The sequence below is a fragment of the Nicotiana tabacum genome, chromosome 17 (genome assembly GCF_000715075.1).
Source record: "Nicotiana tabacum cultivar K326 chromosome 17, ASM71507v2, whole genome shotgun sequence".
Lineage (NCBI taxonomy): Eukaryota > Viridiplantae > Streptophyta > Magnoliopsida > Solanales > Solanaceae > Nicotiana > Nicotiana tabacum.
In genome coordinates, this window is record NC_134096.1 from 18,712,774 (window position 1) to 18,729,320 (window position 16,547).

The 16,547-nt window shown below is 33.5% G+C and overlaps 1 pseudogene; it reads left to right on the forward strand.

Annotated features, from left to right (window-relative positions):
• The first annotated feature begins 2,896 nt into the window (after positions 1 to 2,896).
• Positions 2,897 to 12,891, forward strand: LOC107783895 (dof zinc finger protein DOF2.1-like; annotated as a pseudogene).
• Positions 12,892 to 16,547: the final 3,656 nt, after the last annotated feature.

Below are 16,547 nucleotides of genomic sequence, written 5' to 3' on the forward strand. Positions count from 1 at the left end.
TAAAATACTCCATAGTTATCACAAGATCAAAAAGAGTGTATAAGCGGAGGACACCTACAGTGAGATATAATGATAGTTAAATTATGTGATTATTTCGTTTAAAAATTTTAAGTTGTTGAGTATCATACATTTTTAATATATATTTAACATGTTACATTCCTTCACGTGGTAATTGTTTAACCAAAAAATATAATCGACTAATTATAAATTTTTGGTAAGACGAATTAATTTTATGTGATGAGAAATTAAGCCTAGTTAATAATAATAACTTCTGATCTATAATCGATTTATGTGGATAATGTTTGAACAGCGTTGAAAAAGAATTAAATGCGATGTGCATTTAATGTTCCAATACCAATAATGGAAAAGGAACGTCAATCATTCTATAACAATAAATGACATTAAAGTAAATAAGCAGAATGATTCACCCAACATTGAATGAGGTGGATAATTCCTCCTTCTAACAATGGTGAATGACCGACAAATACCAGAATATCGGAGTCTATCTTGGATCTGATAGAAAAGGGGTAGAGTAATCAACCATCGAATCTCTATTGAAAGGTAGTGTTTATATTTATCTAGAGAGAGTCTTCTTTCTTCTGAATGCCCTTATTAGGGAATCTCTCTTTCTATTTATAAGGACATGCCTTCAATTAACCCTAAAAGTACAAGTATAAAGAATATTCAACGGAATATTCTCTTAAAGGTCCTATTACTGAACTAGTCGTTACTGCTCTTTCTGATACTTGACCTCGGCCATGATTGGCTGCTCGACGATGAGTCCCATTAGTTACTAGTCGACCTCGGCCAAATTACTTTTAGCAACACCACTTCGCATCGAGTGCTCTGAGGCGAATTTTGACCCATACAGTGACTTGAACTTTTTATAGATCATTATATTAATTCCTTTTGAAAATTAGTGAAAGTGAGACTTGAACAAAAATATTTTTGACATTTAGAATTAAGTAATTATTACTATCAATTAGAAAAGATAGAACAACGACTATTGTTACTTAGGGGTATCAATGGTTCGGTTCGATCGATTATTTTATAAAATTTGTACCATATCAATTTTCGGTTATTCTATTATAGATAACAAAAATTAGGACTTTTCTAAACCGTCCCAATCATGTCTGTTTGTTTTCGGTATCGATACGGTTCGGTTAATTTTTGGTATTTTTTTAAATATCATATAAAATTCACCAGTAGACGTAGAATGCAATAATATACGTTCTTTTATAGGGTTTAGCAAAACTCTCTAGACTTTTTTACTGTTTAAACGGTGATGAATTTTAAAAAATGAAAGATGGCTAGAGTATAGATCCATCAACTGTTCTACAATAACGTAAAGGAAACCAAGCAAAGGCAAAGAAAATATAAATCACACGAGTGGAAAATTATTAACCAAGTTGGGACTCAAGAATAAAGTCTATAGAAGATTAAATATTCAAAAAGATAAATCTAAATTATATGAAAGGAAACATATTTAATACATTGTAGTTTACAACTCATAATCGCTAGAATACTTTGTGTTTTGCTAATAAAGATACTTGAAATAACTTAGTTTAAGTAGAAGTAGCATAATAGGTTTTAGGAATTAGTATTTTAAGTTTAATTACTTGTTGGCTTGTAATAGTTTTTATAATTCCAAGGCCCAAAGAAAAATTTAATGCATTATTATTTTTAAACTTAATAGATAGATATATTTTCCACATGTAAAATTTATTCGGTACGGTTCGGTATTTTTTCGATTTATTTTTATAAAATAAAAAATATACTCTAATTATTGGTGTGGTTATAGATTTATATTAAAACTTATAATTTCTTACAAAGAAACCTAAAAATTGATTCGGTACGGTACGGTTCGATCGGTTTAGTCGTTTTTTGAATATTCATTGACACTCCAACTGTTGCTATTACTCTCACTACTATTACAAAATGTGTCATTGACTACACACTATCTCAAGACCATGTTGCATTAAGTTCACTTTAAACAAATATTATACAAAATAAAAAGACATATTTGAAATTCATTATACTAGTTTATATTGGCATATAAATTTTGTGAATACCATGAGAATTTATAACGAATGATTAGTTTTAAAATGTATTGTAAATTTACCGTAACTATTTTTTAATCTAAAAAGAAACTGTTTTTAAAATCTTAATATAAATGTGAGCAAGCTCACGTAACGAATGTACAATTTAATTTATATTAATTACTCCATCTACTTCACTTTATGTGTTAACATTACATTTGCTATTTTGTCTGTCCCAAAAAATATGGCCGTTTTTAAATTTTAAAATAATTTAATTCAAATTTTTTATTTTACCATGATAAGTTTTTTGGACCATAAATTTTTAAAAATTTATTTTTTCTTAAATTTCATGTCTATTTAAGTTTTGCGACAATGTGAAACAGGAGGAGTAGTATTAAATTATTTGTAACAAAGGGACCAACTAAAGTTGCATTTCCCATACTATTTGGTCACAAAGTAGTACTCCCTCCGTTTTAATTTACGTGAATTTATTTTATTTTTTATTCGTACAAAAAAGAATGATTTATTTTTTTATTTGGAAACAATTTATTTTTATTTAATGATTTATAGCCACACAATATATATATATATATATATATATATATATATATATATATATCTTATTTTATACCAATAAATTTAAAAATTTTAACTATTTTAATAAAACCTGTACCTGGTCAAATAATTTCAAAGCGAGAGATTATTAAATACACGAATCCCCATACATCCTAGTCTCAATATTCTCTCTCTTATCCCAAAAAACATACTGAGACAGCTACAGAAGTTACTCCACACCTCTTCTTTTTGTCTCTTTTGTTTTCTGTTATATATATGGGCTTGAGAGACATAAGTTTTCTTGGTTTTTCCTCTCCTTTTGCAGTTCATAACTTCATATTAACCCTTATGTTCTTGAAATTTTCAGCATCAAACTTGTCTTATGTCTTCTGAAATATTCAGATATTAAACCAGCCTATGCAAATTTTTTCCTTAACCAGCCTATAGATTTGAGTTTTAATTAAGCTATACACACATATATATATTATATATACTGTTTGCTAGCTGCGTTGTGACTTGTGAGAAGTACAGTTGTACATGGATATGGATCCTTCATTCCTTCTAGTGCACAACATCTACACCAGGTAAAGATTATTAGTGAGAGATATGTGAGTATAAGCAATGATGGGTTTTTTTTTGGCAATTAATCTTGTGGGGATATTCTATTCCTTGCTTTTGCCTTCCTGTATTTGTGTTTTTTTCCCCTCTCTGAAATGATTTTTCATGTTATAATGTTTTTATTCAAGTGTAAACAAAATTTACACGGTCGAGAAATTTAAAATCTATTTGCAATTGTAGGTGAGTCAAGGCTGTTAAACTCTATTGGACAGATAATCTTCATTTTTTTTTCTTCTTATTTTGTTGTTGAGGCTTCTAAGTTTTTTGGCTTTCATGAAACCACTCCTTTCTCACAATGGGTGGTGAACCATTTCTTTTTTATTCACTTGATTTCATGTTCACTTGTTTAGCATCCATTTGAATTCTCATTTTCTTTGTACTTAGGTGAGTTTGGTGTTAGCTTTATCAATTTAATCATTGAGTAAACCATCCAATCTCCTAAAGTCTTAACAAAAATATTTTTTTTTGCAACTTAAGGAAAGTTAAAAGGAGGTAAAACGAAATAACTTTTTATATGAGTTAGCTTAAAGCAAGAATTGAAGATTTATATTGTTGATTCCAACTTAATTTGTTTGCGACTGAACATGTTTTCCATGGCCTCTGTTTATATAAGCTATCATTTGGACATAGATTTGATTGAAACTTGAAAAAAGAGTTTCTAAACTTGGTTGAAAAATAATTTTTGAAAGTTGAAGTTGTAATTGGACATGTATTTATTTGGAGAAAAATTGAAGTTTTGTGATTGCAAGAAAAAATAATTCACCCAAAAACTGTCATAAACTAGTTTTTGAGACACTACTAGAAATTCGCTAAAAACCGATTAAAAATACCGACCAACGTTGGTCGGTTATGGCAAATTACCGACCAAAACGCGACCATTACGGTGTGGACGGTATTTTGATGGTCGGAATGGCTTACCGACCAAAGTTGGTCGGAAATTACCGACCAACTTTGGTCGGTATATTAAAACGACCATCTAACAAGTTTAATTACTTACCGACCAACTTTGGTCGGAAACATATTTTATTAATTTAATTTTACCGACCAAAGTTGGTCGGTTTAACTAAATTATATTTTTTTTATTAATTATTAAAATTAAAAAAAATCGACCAACTTTGGTCGGTAATTGAAAATATATATTTTTTAAAACTAATTAAAATTAAACATTACCGACCAACTATGGTCGGTAATCTCAACAATGCAAGCAAAATACCGACCAAAGTTGGACGGTAGTCTTGAATTCTGGGAATTCAACGTTCATTAACCGACCAACTTTGGTCGGTATTTTGGAATAATTTATTTAATTTTATTAAAAACCGACCAACGTTGGTCGGTTTTTCTGGGATTAATTTTGGCATAAAATGCCTGTTTTGGCAGCTAAACCACCTGCCAGCATACCAATACAACAACACAACAACAACAACACAACAACAACAAAAACACAACAACAACAACACAACAACAACAACAACAACAACAACAACAACACAACAACAACAACCAAAACATTCAATAAATACTTTAAAACTAACAAATTAAAGTTCAATTGAACATAAAAATCCAAAATCAAGTTAAAACTAATTACAACTAGTTCAAAACTGGTTCTATTTGTCTAGTTCAAAGTATATAAAAGTCAAGGGGTGTTTTGTACAACATCATCATCACCGTCTGATGAACTTTCATCTACAAGACGATATAGAGAACGGTCTTGTGGAGGACGGGAAGCACGATCACGGGGAGGACGGGAGGAACGATCACGAGCAGGGCGGGAGGAACGATCACGTAGAGGTCGACCCTCTGGAGATGACTCACGAGATCGGGGCAACGGAAAAGCTCCACTAGATAGAAGAGTTCTGATCTGAGCTTGCATGCCAAGGAATTGAGCATCTCTAAGCCTTTCTCTTTCCTTGGCCGCTTCTAGCTCTGATGTGAGCTTTGTCACTGTCTCCCGCATAGCGGAGAGGCTCTCCCTATTAAGTTGCTCGCCATGCGAGGAAGTCCCTATTCCTCGCATTCCACACTTATAGCGATGGAAGTTTTTAGTAGGAAGCCCGTATACCTTCCCCCATTTTGGACCGCCAACAGACTCCAACCATATTCTTTCAGCATCCTCGTCCGAAGGTTGGGTTGGCTCACCCGATTCACCAGCTGGATGACTACAGATGAATTCCTCCACATTACTTTGGTAGCGACCCTATATTATTTTAAATTAAATCAGTATTTCAAGTTGTTTATAAAAGTAAATTATAATACTTAAATAAAATTGAAAGCTTACATATGCAGTCGAGGCCCGGTCCTCGACCCACCTATCTTGATCCCCCTCTTTCTTCTTCTTCACAACATGTGTCTCCTTGAATAGCTCATCATGACTCATTGGACGCCCATACTTCTTTTCCTGAAAACAAATTAATTTAGTTAATAAACAGAATAGATATACTTAGAAAAGTAAAATAATTTAAGCAATTACGTACCAATCTTCTTTTTATTGTCCCTAGGCTGATCGCACCTCCAGTGTGCAAGGAGCCTCCATTCTCGGATGCGCGAGCTTTCTTTCCTTTTTCGATCCTCTCTAAGAACTCTGCGGTAAGCCATTGCCTTTGCAAATCATTCCACAAATTCTCAAGTAACCAGCCAGGCCTCTTGTTTTTCTTTCTAGCATCCGAGAAAGCATCCGCCAATCTCTTGCGAGCTTTATGATGAAAATTTGTAGCCACTTCCGTGCTACAGCGGTCTTCCCATACACACTTGCTCTGTATTTCAAAAGTTAAATATTAGATGGAAACATCATAAATATAAATTATTAAACTGTTTAAAAGAATATTTATACCTTAAATTGATTGAAAATTTGCTCCTTCAGTGAGAATGGGCAATCAGTCCAAGTCGCATAAGGGCCATCATAAAGCTTTCTGATGGCATTGGTGATTATCCTCGTAGTTTTATTACCCGGCCTGAACCTACAATTTAACAATAAAAACACATTAATATCTTAGTAAAAATGTTACAAATCAATAGACGCAAAAATAATGAATAACACTTACCCATCACCCTTAGGGACTATGATGATCCTGCTATATCGATCATAATGCACTACCTCGTCATCACCATCCGAAGCATGTGTATCAGATGCATGTGAAGACGGTGTAGGCGGGTCAGAGCTAATGCCTCCCAGGCGAAGGCCTGCAATAGATGGAGTCGATGATGAAGATGGTTGCGATCCCTGTGACTGCGACATAGCTGGATGCGACCCAAGTGGATGTGATACCGATGGCTGTGACCCGAGTGGCTGTGACCCGAGTGGATGCGATCCATGTGGCTGTGATATGTAGGGATGTGATCCATGTGGATGTGATGCAGATGGCTGTGAGGCAGCTGGACTGTATGTCAGACGTATAGTCCTGTGGCCATGTGATGGAAGACTGGGTGTCTGAATGAAGGTGTACGGCTCGTGATGCTGTGGCAGCTCAGTATAGCCGTGTGGTGGAGGATAAGACATAAGCATCTCTGAAAAAGGTGGACAAGAGGGAGTATTATTTTCTACCCTCCTCTTTCCCTTCCTACATTTTTCTCGACCCCGAGAACTAGTAGGGTCATTGTTACCTTGACCCTTGCCTGCCATCTGTATAATATAATACACATTTAGATTGAAACATATAAGAAACTAGCTATAAAACGAGAGTTCTTTAAAAAACCAACTTTTTAATCATCATCGACGTATTGTTCCTCGTCCGGGAATTCTTCGTCCTCACTTGTTTGAGCTTCATCAGTTGATTCCTCGTCCTCATTTTCTATAATTGTTACTTCATTTATATCAACTTCTTCCAATATGCGTTCAGGATGTTCCAAATCATTTTCTAACTGATCGTCCACTATTTGGTGAATATTGGAGATATCGTTTTGATATGCAACATCTAACACATTCTCGACTTCCACCCTACCTACAGGCTTAGTTTTTATTACAACCCACCAATCGGACTTATTCCGCCGCAATGGATAAGGAGCATAATACACTTGCCTAACGTTATGTGCAATTATGAAAGGATCATAGCGATCATACTCCCTCGTATGATTAACCTCAATTATGTTGTATTGGTTGTGTACTCTTGTACCTCTTGTTGGATTTGGGTCAAACCACTTGCATCTAAAGAGTATCAATTTCTTATATGGCCAATCTGTATATTCTAGTTGTAATATTTCTTTGACCACACCATAATAATCAATATCTCCAACTTGGTTGCCATCACCACCTAGAACCCACACCCCGCTGTTGTTGCTATTTTTATTTTTAGAGCAATCCTCTGTATGAAACTTATAACCATTCACTACGTACTTAGACATTGTTGTGACCTGAAGCCCAGGTCCCCAAGATATATCTTTCAAAAATTGATTTACACCATTATTTGGATTATTTACCTACATAGAGTTAAAAAAAGTCATAATTTAGCACAACTTATGAATCAATTTTTATACATTCACTACATATGTATATATATACTTACAAACTGTTTGAACCACGTATCAAATCTCGTATATACAGCATCATAGCCAAATTGACCCACAAAGTGACTGTGACATATCAAATATTTTTAGTAGTTGCATCAATATGTAGTCACAGTAAATTTTACATTTTGATAACTAATAAATCAATACTTACTTGAGAAATGGTACAACTTCGGGACAATTTAGCAACACATGAAGTGTAGCTGACTTGTACTCCATATCACTCAAACTTCTCTTTCTAACATCCTTAGAACATCGGTCTGGTTGATTGAATATGGACATTGGTGGATATAATGGATCATTCACATATTCGACCGTGTGCCTATTGGGCCTATTCCTAGAACATGGCACGTTACTCTCAAAATAATAAGAACAAAAATGTGCAGTTTCCTTTGCAAGATAGGCTTCGCATATAGATCCTTCAATCTTATTCCTCTGCTTAACAAATTATTTGCATTTGCCAATTGTCCTACATAATCTCATGTTAGCCAATAACATTCAAATAAAATAGAATAGTACATCAAACTTATAATATTACCTCTCAAAGGGATACATCCATCTGCATTGAACAGGCCCTCCAAGTCGTGCCTCGTGTACAAGGTGTATTGGAAGGTGTTCCATCACATCAAAGAAACCACATGGGAATATTTTTTCCATCTTACTAGAAATTACAGGGATGTTCTGGTCCATCCGAAGTAGGTTTTCTTCCCTTAATGTGGTAGAACACAAGTCTTTGAAAAACAAACTAATCTCTGTGATGGGTTTCCAGATTCTTTCAGGCAAACCACAAAATGCAATAGGCACTAAGGTCTCCATGAAAACATGGCAGTCATGACTTTTCAAATGGCTCAACTTCCCTACCTCCATATCTACTTTTTTTCCAAGATTCGACGCATAACCCTCAGGCATCTTTAATTTCGTAACCCAATCACAAATTTGTCGTCTTTCCTCCAAAGTGAATGTGTAACTTGCTTTGGGCTTGAACACCTTACCATTATTTGCTGTCTGCAAGTATAATTCAGGCCGCCTGCAATATTCTTGTAAGTCAATTCTAGCCTTCGGGTTATCTTTTGTCTTACCTTTAACATTCATCACTGTGTTGAACAAATTATCAAAATAATTCTTCTCAATATGCATGACATCAAGGTTGTGTCGGAGAAGATTATCCTTCCAATAAGGCAACTCCCAAAATATACTCTATTTTGTCCAATTATGATTAATACCATATCCGGGGAATCTATAAGGTGGAGCCTCGGTAACTTTACTGAAGTTCTGGACCCTCTCCCAAATTTTCTCACCTGAAAGTATCGGAGGTGGAGAATCATATTCCACTTTATTCTTTTTGAATGCATTTTTCATCCTTCTAAACTCATGATCATCAGGCAAGAATTGACGGTGACAATCAAACCATGATTGCTTTCGGCCATGTTTCAAAGTGAACGCTTTACTATTTTCCATGCAGTAAGGACAAGCTAGCTTCCCAGCAGTCATCCACCCAGACAACATTCCATACGCAGGAAAATCATTAATAGTCCACATTAAATTAGCACACATATTAAAATTCTACTTGGTTGATATGTCATATGTTTTAATACCATCATACCACAATTGTTTTAGCTCATCAATCAAAGGTTGCAAATATACATCAATCAAACTTTTTGGATTACGTGGACCGGGGATAATACAATTTAAGAATATATATGGACTAGTCATACACAACTCAGGTGGTAGATTATAAGGTGTAAGAAAGACAGGCCAACATGAATATGGTATCGCAGATATAGAAAAAGGCGTGAAGCCATCGGCACACAGACCTAACCGAATGTTCCTTGGTTCACTAGCAAAATCTGGATATGTCCTATCAAAGTGCTTCCAAGCTTCTCCATCTGAAGGATGATACATAACACCAGGTGGTCTTCTATTTTCAAAATGCCATCTCATATGAGGAGCAGAACTCATCGACGCATATAACCTCTTTAACCTAGGTATAAGAGGTAAATAATGCATTGCCTTGACAGCGACCATATTCCCGCTGGAAAGCCTCTTGAAACGAGGCTTTTCGCAAAATTTACAACTATCTAAAGTTGCATCATCTTTATAATATAACATGCAACCATCTTCACAACAATCAATTCTCATTGACGAAAGTCCTAATTTAGAAACCAATCTCTTCGCCTTATAGAAATCACCAGGTAAGTTGATATTAGGGTCAACTAGTTCACTCATAAGGTCAATGAAACAGTCCATGGCTGCTTAAGAAATATTCCAATTAGATTTGATACTTAGTAATCTAACTGCAACAGACAGCTCAGAGTGCGGACTTCCTTCATGTAGTGGACGACTAGCTTCCTCTAACTGTTCATAAAAACGTTTTGCGTCATCATTAGGAGTTTGTTCAACATTTTCATTGGGCTCACCCCCAAAAGCATCCGCAACCATATCCTGAATTCTAGAATCAAGATTTGTATTCTCCACCGCCCTACTACTTTCACCAACAACCATATTATGAAATATCCCCCGGCTACCATCGATCTCTCCATGATTAGTCCACACAAAGTAATTCTCTATAAACCCCTTCCTATAAAGATGAAGCTTAATTTCCTCCGATTTTTTAAACTTCATACAATCGCACCTGACACAAGGGCACCTAATTACTCCTTCACTTTGGTATGGTGGAAGTGACATTGCATGTCTAATAAAGTCATCAACCCCTTCTACAAAATCCTCCCGCAATCCCCGCCGATTAGGATAATTTCTATTGTTCATCCAAGTACGATGTTCCATCTATACAAATAAAATAAGAATAAATTAATTTATTCTATAATTATAAATTAATTATATCTTTTTTAGTTAATTCAAGATAATTATTTTTTCCTAATTACACCAATTTATATCCTAAAAGTTCAATTCATATCCAAAAGGTCCAATTCATATCTTAAAAGTTCACCAATTTATATCCTAAAAGTTCAATTCATATCCAAAAGGTCCAATTCATATCTTAAAAGTTCAAATCATATCCTAAAAGTTCAATTCACAAGAACAAATCCTAAAAACTAAAATTTCAATTCATATCCTACGAGTTTAAACATAAACTAACTAAACTAAAGAAATTCAACCCATACCCTAAACTAAACTAATTCATAAATAATTGACTAATTAACAAAACTAATTAGTTAATAAAACTAATTAAAAAAACTAATTAAAACAAGACCTAAACCCTAATCCTCAATAAAATGCAATGTTCAAATAATTAAAACACTAATCAATTGAAACTAATTCATAACTAATTAACAAAACCTGGAAATAATAAATAAATGAGTTGTAATTCAAACCTAGAATTTGTAGGAGATGGAGAAGGAGATCGAGGGGCGGCAGGGGCAGTGGCGACGGCGACGGCGAGGGTGAGGGCTGGACGGCGAGGGGAGGCCTGGACGGCGAGGGGGAGGGTCTGGGAGAAGGAGAGAAGGGAAGGAAGAAGAGGGAAATTTTTTAGAGAAATGGGGGTTTCCCCCGTTTTTCACTTCTCTGATTTTAGAATTACCGACCAAAGTTGGTCGGTAATTTTGGTTGGTACATTAAGTGCTGACCGTTTGACCAAAAACCGACCAACTTTGGTCGGTTTTTTTTAAAAAAAAATTAAAATCTTTAACCGACCAACGTTGGTCGGTAATTTTAAATATAAATTCTTAAATATTATAAAATATTTAAGAATAATAAAATAATTATTAAAATTTAAAAAAATTGGATCTAAATTACCAACCAACGTTGGTCGGTAATCCAAAATTTTCTTGTCTGACCAGCTATTGACCAATTTACCGACCAACGTTGGTCGGTATTTTGTTTAAAAAAAATATAAATATTTTTTTTCTCAATTTGCGTCCAACCTGGACGGTTTTTGGTCGCATTTTTTGACCGACCAACGTTGGTCGGAAATAGTTGGTCGGTTTTTAGCAAATTTTTAGTAGTGAGAATTTGGAAATTTTTGAACTTTTCTTTCCCAAAACATGATAATATTTCATAAAAAGATAATATTTTAAAAAATTAAATAAATGAAGCCATTTCGTTGTTAATTTGTTTTGTACAGGACATGTCTTCCCAAACACTAGAAAGATTGTTCGCATGCACGAAACCACAGCAAGAAAAGAAACGAAAGCCTGCAGATGAAGTACAAAAATGTCCGAGATGTGACTCTGCCAACACCAAATTTTGCTATTACAACAACTATAGTCTCACTCAGCCTAGATACTTTTGCAAATCATGCAAAAGGTACTGGACAAAAGAGAAATGTTCCTGTTGGAGGAGGCTGTAGAAAGAACAAAAGATCATCATCATCGAAGAGAAGTCAAGATCAATCTTTGACCACTAGTCCTAATCAAATATCATCTCTCACACAATTGTCGTATGATTCCAATGACCTACGCCTATCTAGGCTCCAAAATCAAGAAAGTGGACAACTAGGACTTGAAAACCATGATATCTCAATGATGTATCGTGAGTTGCAGAGAACAATTCGAACTGAGGCAATTTTTTCAGATACGTTGCATCTCGCAAATTCTGAGAATAGTGTCAGTTGTGATGTTCTGAAAAACCGTGGCATGTGCACCTTTTCTGCAGAAGCTGTTGTTTCTGCTGGATTTCTTGATGCACTTAGGGGTGGAATTCTTGAAACCCCAATTAATGGCTTTAACCATGACTTGTACTATATTAATGGGAACATGGGACATGTAGAAAATGGTGATATGGGGGTGAATTCAAGTGAAGAAATGGTTACACGTTTTGATCAAGAAATGAGAAATGGTGCCATAACACCTAATGAAGAGACATTAGTGAAAGAAGAGAAGGTGAGAGTAGAATTTTATGGGGATTTCCGTGGAAAATTAATGGAGATGGAAATATGAGTGATTTTGAGTCAATAAGCAAGCAAAGTTGGAATGGTTTTGGAGTTCCTTCTTGGCATGGACTTCTCAATAGCCCTCTCATGTAGCCATTCTAAGAATTTCTTTTTTGTTACAACAAATTTGAAGATCAATTTATTTGTCTATTGTGTAAAGGAGATTTGATTCATCTGAATCATCTCTTTTTTGTCTGTGGCTGTCTGTTTTAGGCCATGTTCTTTCTTGATTGGAAAACTAATGAAAACTTTCATATTTGTTCTTCACTAAACTAGCAGTAAACTGAAGGGCATGCAGAGGTTTATGAAATTTCTTATTGTTTATTCAGGGTGACTGATAGGATATAGTTTTTTATACTAGGACGACCTACAAAGAAGGTAATTGTCTATATGAAAACCAACCTAATTTGGTAATATAAGAAAAGCAGTAAATAACTTGTAAGTTATAATATGTTAAATTACATTGATAATACAAAAGTTATTCATTATTCTCAGTGATTTGTATAAGTTAAATCATTTATTTAATTGGAAGTGACTGACAAATAAAATCAGACAGTACTGATAATGCTTCGTAGTTGATTATTTGTGTGGTATGAACTCTCTTTAACTCTTTCACTAGCAAGGCGGTAGTGTAGTTTGGTGTCTACGAAATGTCAGAATATTAAATTGGATAGTTCGTTTTCAACATATTCTATCATGATTGTCATTTATTTTAAGGGAGATCTTATTATTATTTAAAACTGAAGGAATTACTGTAGTGGAATAATAATTAAAGAATAACGAGAGTTGCTGCAACAATCTTCTCTTCTTTAGAGGTTTTGGAATTTCAGTGAGCTACGAGCACCAATTTCGAGATAGATTTCCCCTTTTGCCGGACTAAATCCAACGTTAGATCTTGGCGTGACAAGTTTATAATATTTTATTCCATCTGGTGGATAATTTTTTATTCTTTTTATTTTATTTTATATGTCTTGGAAAAAATTAGATAAGAAAGTTATTTTTGAGGATTTGAACATCAATTTAGATTTGGATTAAAAAACTTATGAGAGATTTAAATTGAGAAGATACCATTTCATTAAATTTGTAATAAGTTAGCGTGAGATTCGAACTCAGGACATCTATCTGCTCTGATACCACTTTTGAGAAAATAAGAGATAAGCTAGAGAGAAAATCCAAAGAGAGAATGAATGATAACTTTTTACATTGATTCATTGCATCTATATATTACTACAATGGTGTTAAGCCAAGTGATAAGTTACTAAAAAGTCATTTGGCAATCTTAGGACAATATGAATAGATAATGTAATTTATGTGTTAAATTTATAATCTTTAAATATAAGATTTTACATATAATTATTAAGGCTCCATGTGAGATGCGGTGACATAGAATTGACCCATTAAAAAGTCAATATGTGATGTACATCTTTAAGTATTAATTGAAAATGGAAGAGGGGTACAATGTAACAGATTTACTATATTTTTAAGAAAGGAAGACTTTTGAATCTTGTGGTTTTAAACTAAAGATGTGTGTGATGTACCAAATTTTTCTTAAATCTTGTAATCTTAAATATGTTATGTGGAACGTTATAATTAAAGTGTTACCAAATATAGTTAGAGATATTTTTTAAAATAGAATTTAAAAAAATAAGATATATAAATTGAAATAGAAGAAATACTACTTTTATCGTTTATACGACCAATTGTAGCTTTAGATCAGCTTGACAAGATTTTCAAATGACAAGAATACCTAGTGCTTATCCTTTTTCCCACCCTAATCCCCCCCGTTGGGTTCTGAAAGAAATTTTCACGTCAAATATTTATATAACAAATAGAGTATTAGTTTATTACTTTCTCGATTTTAATTATGTGATATAATTTGATTGCACACGAATTTTAAAAGAAAGATGAAAATTTTTAAATTTAAATATGTCATAAGATTTTTGTAGTTATAAAATATATCACCAAAGCAAATTAAAAGGTATAAAGTTAATTATTTTTAAATATATAAAAATATATTATTTTAAAAATAAATTAATAAGGAGATAGTGCCATATAAAATGGAACGGAGGAAATATAATTAGCGATAAAAGTGAGGTGAGATTGTGTTATTAATTAACTAAAATTAAATGATAAAAAATTATGCAAAGACCAATGTTAATTTAATATAAGCATCAAGTGGGAATATTTTATTTTTCATTTGACCATCTCCTCCCTAAAATTAAGGCAAGGGTAACAGGTTCATAGCATGATTGGCCAAGCTTATTTTGGGTCCAAAGTGATTTTGGTCAAAATTTGAGGTGTTTGGCCAAGCTTTTAGAAGGAAAAAAAGTGTTCTTGAGGAGAAGCAGAAACAGTTTTTGAGAAACAGAAAAATGTAGCTTCTCTCCAAAAGCACTTTTCTGGGAATCACTTTTGAGAAAAATACTCTTAGAAGCAGTTTTCAAAAGCTTGGCCAAACACTAATTACTGCTCAAAAGTACTTTTCAAATTAATTAGCTAAACATAAAATGATTCTCACCAATTTTTTTTTTTTTAAAAAGCACTTTTACAAAAAATAATTCTCAAAATAAGCAAATTTTAGAAGTTTGGTCAAACAGGCTATCAAACTCGAAGGCCCTTTTTGGCTTTTGTATTTGACATAGCTATGTTTTAAGCCTGTCCATTCACTTTAACTTACCTGTTAAATCCAGTTGGAATGAATACACTCTCTATCTCAACTTATGTGATCAAGTTTGATTGGACTTCAAGTTTTTAAAAAAAATATTTGAAATTTGTGATCTAAAATATATACTATAGATAGTTTTGTAGCTATAAAGTCGTGTTGATCATTCACGCTAAAATGAGAAATTTAAAATTAAATTATTTCTTAATAAAAATAGTTCATTAATTTTTAAACAAGCTAATAAGAAAATTATGTTACATCGAAGGGTACAGAGGGAGTATCTTGGATTCTAGTAGTTCTATCTACAAGAACCAAATAATATGTGTAATCCGTAGGAGATTAATATTTAAAACGGAAAAGGGCCTAAAATACCCCTTTACTATATGAAATAGGACAGACTAGCCCTCCGTTAAAAGTTGGTCTCTATTATGCCCTTGACGTCAACAAATGGGCTCATATATGCCCTCCATCACTAACGAGAGACTCATAAAGCCACGTTGAATATATGTGAGGGCAAGTTAGACCTAGTTCGAATTGTACAGGGGCATATATGAGTCAGTTATAACAGTCATTTCTCAAATATTTTACAATTCCATATCAGTTTACTGAGACACCTATTTGACAACACCAAATTAATTATCACAGCAAATAAACTAAGTCATAGACACAAACATTCAAATGAACATCAATGACTTCATTAAATCCTAGTAGCTCAAAAGGGTAGAATCATAACAAAAGACAACAAAAGACAATGTCAGAATGTTCTAGTAGCTCAAAGGGGTCGAATAGGAGGTGTCGTTGCGGACTTGCTGCCAATTATTTCATGGCATGGACTCCTTTAAATGTTGGGAGAAGGTTTTTCAAGTGCCCAAAGCATGAGGTAAGTAAATTTTTTGATGGGTTCTTTTAATTATTCCAATTTGCTTGTAAATTTATTTTATTTATTTTTGATTTTTAGGATGAAAAATATTCCTATTGGGAATGGCAAGATGGAGAGCTTCCTCCTAGAGTTTTAAATCTCATATGCAGTTTAAAGAAGGAAAAGTAAGCTCTAATTTGTGAAAGAAATGCTCTCCAAAGGAAAGTTTGATCTTGAGAATATTATGATGCTCGTCGATCATGGAGGAATAGAAGCCTTGAAATTGGAAAGATATGTCCTAATGAAGAAAGTGAACGATTTAGAGTACTCAGTTGTGCTTGATGCTAAATTTCGAAAGAAAATGTGAATTTTCATGTGTGTGATATTGGGATGTTTTGTTATGTTCTTTGGATCCGTGGAAAATTA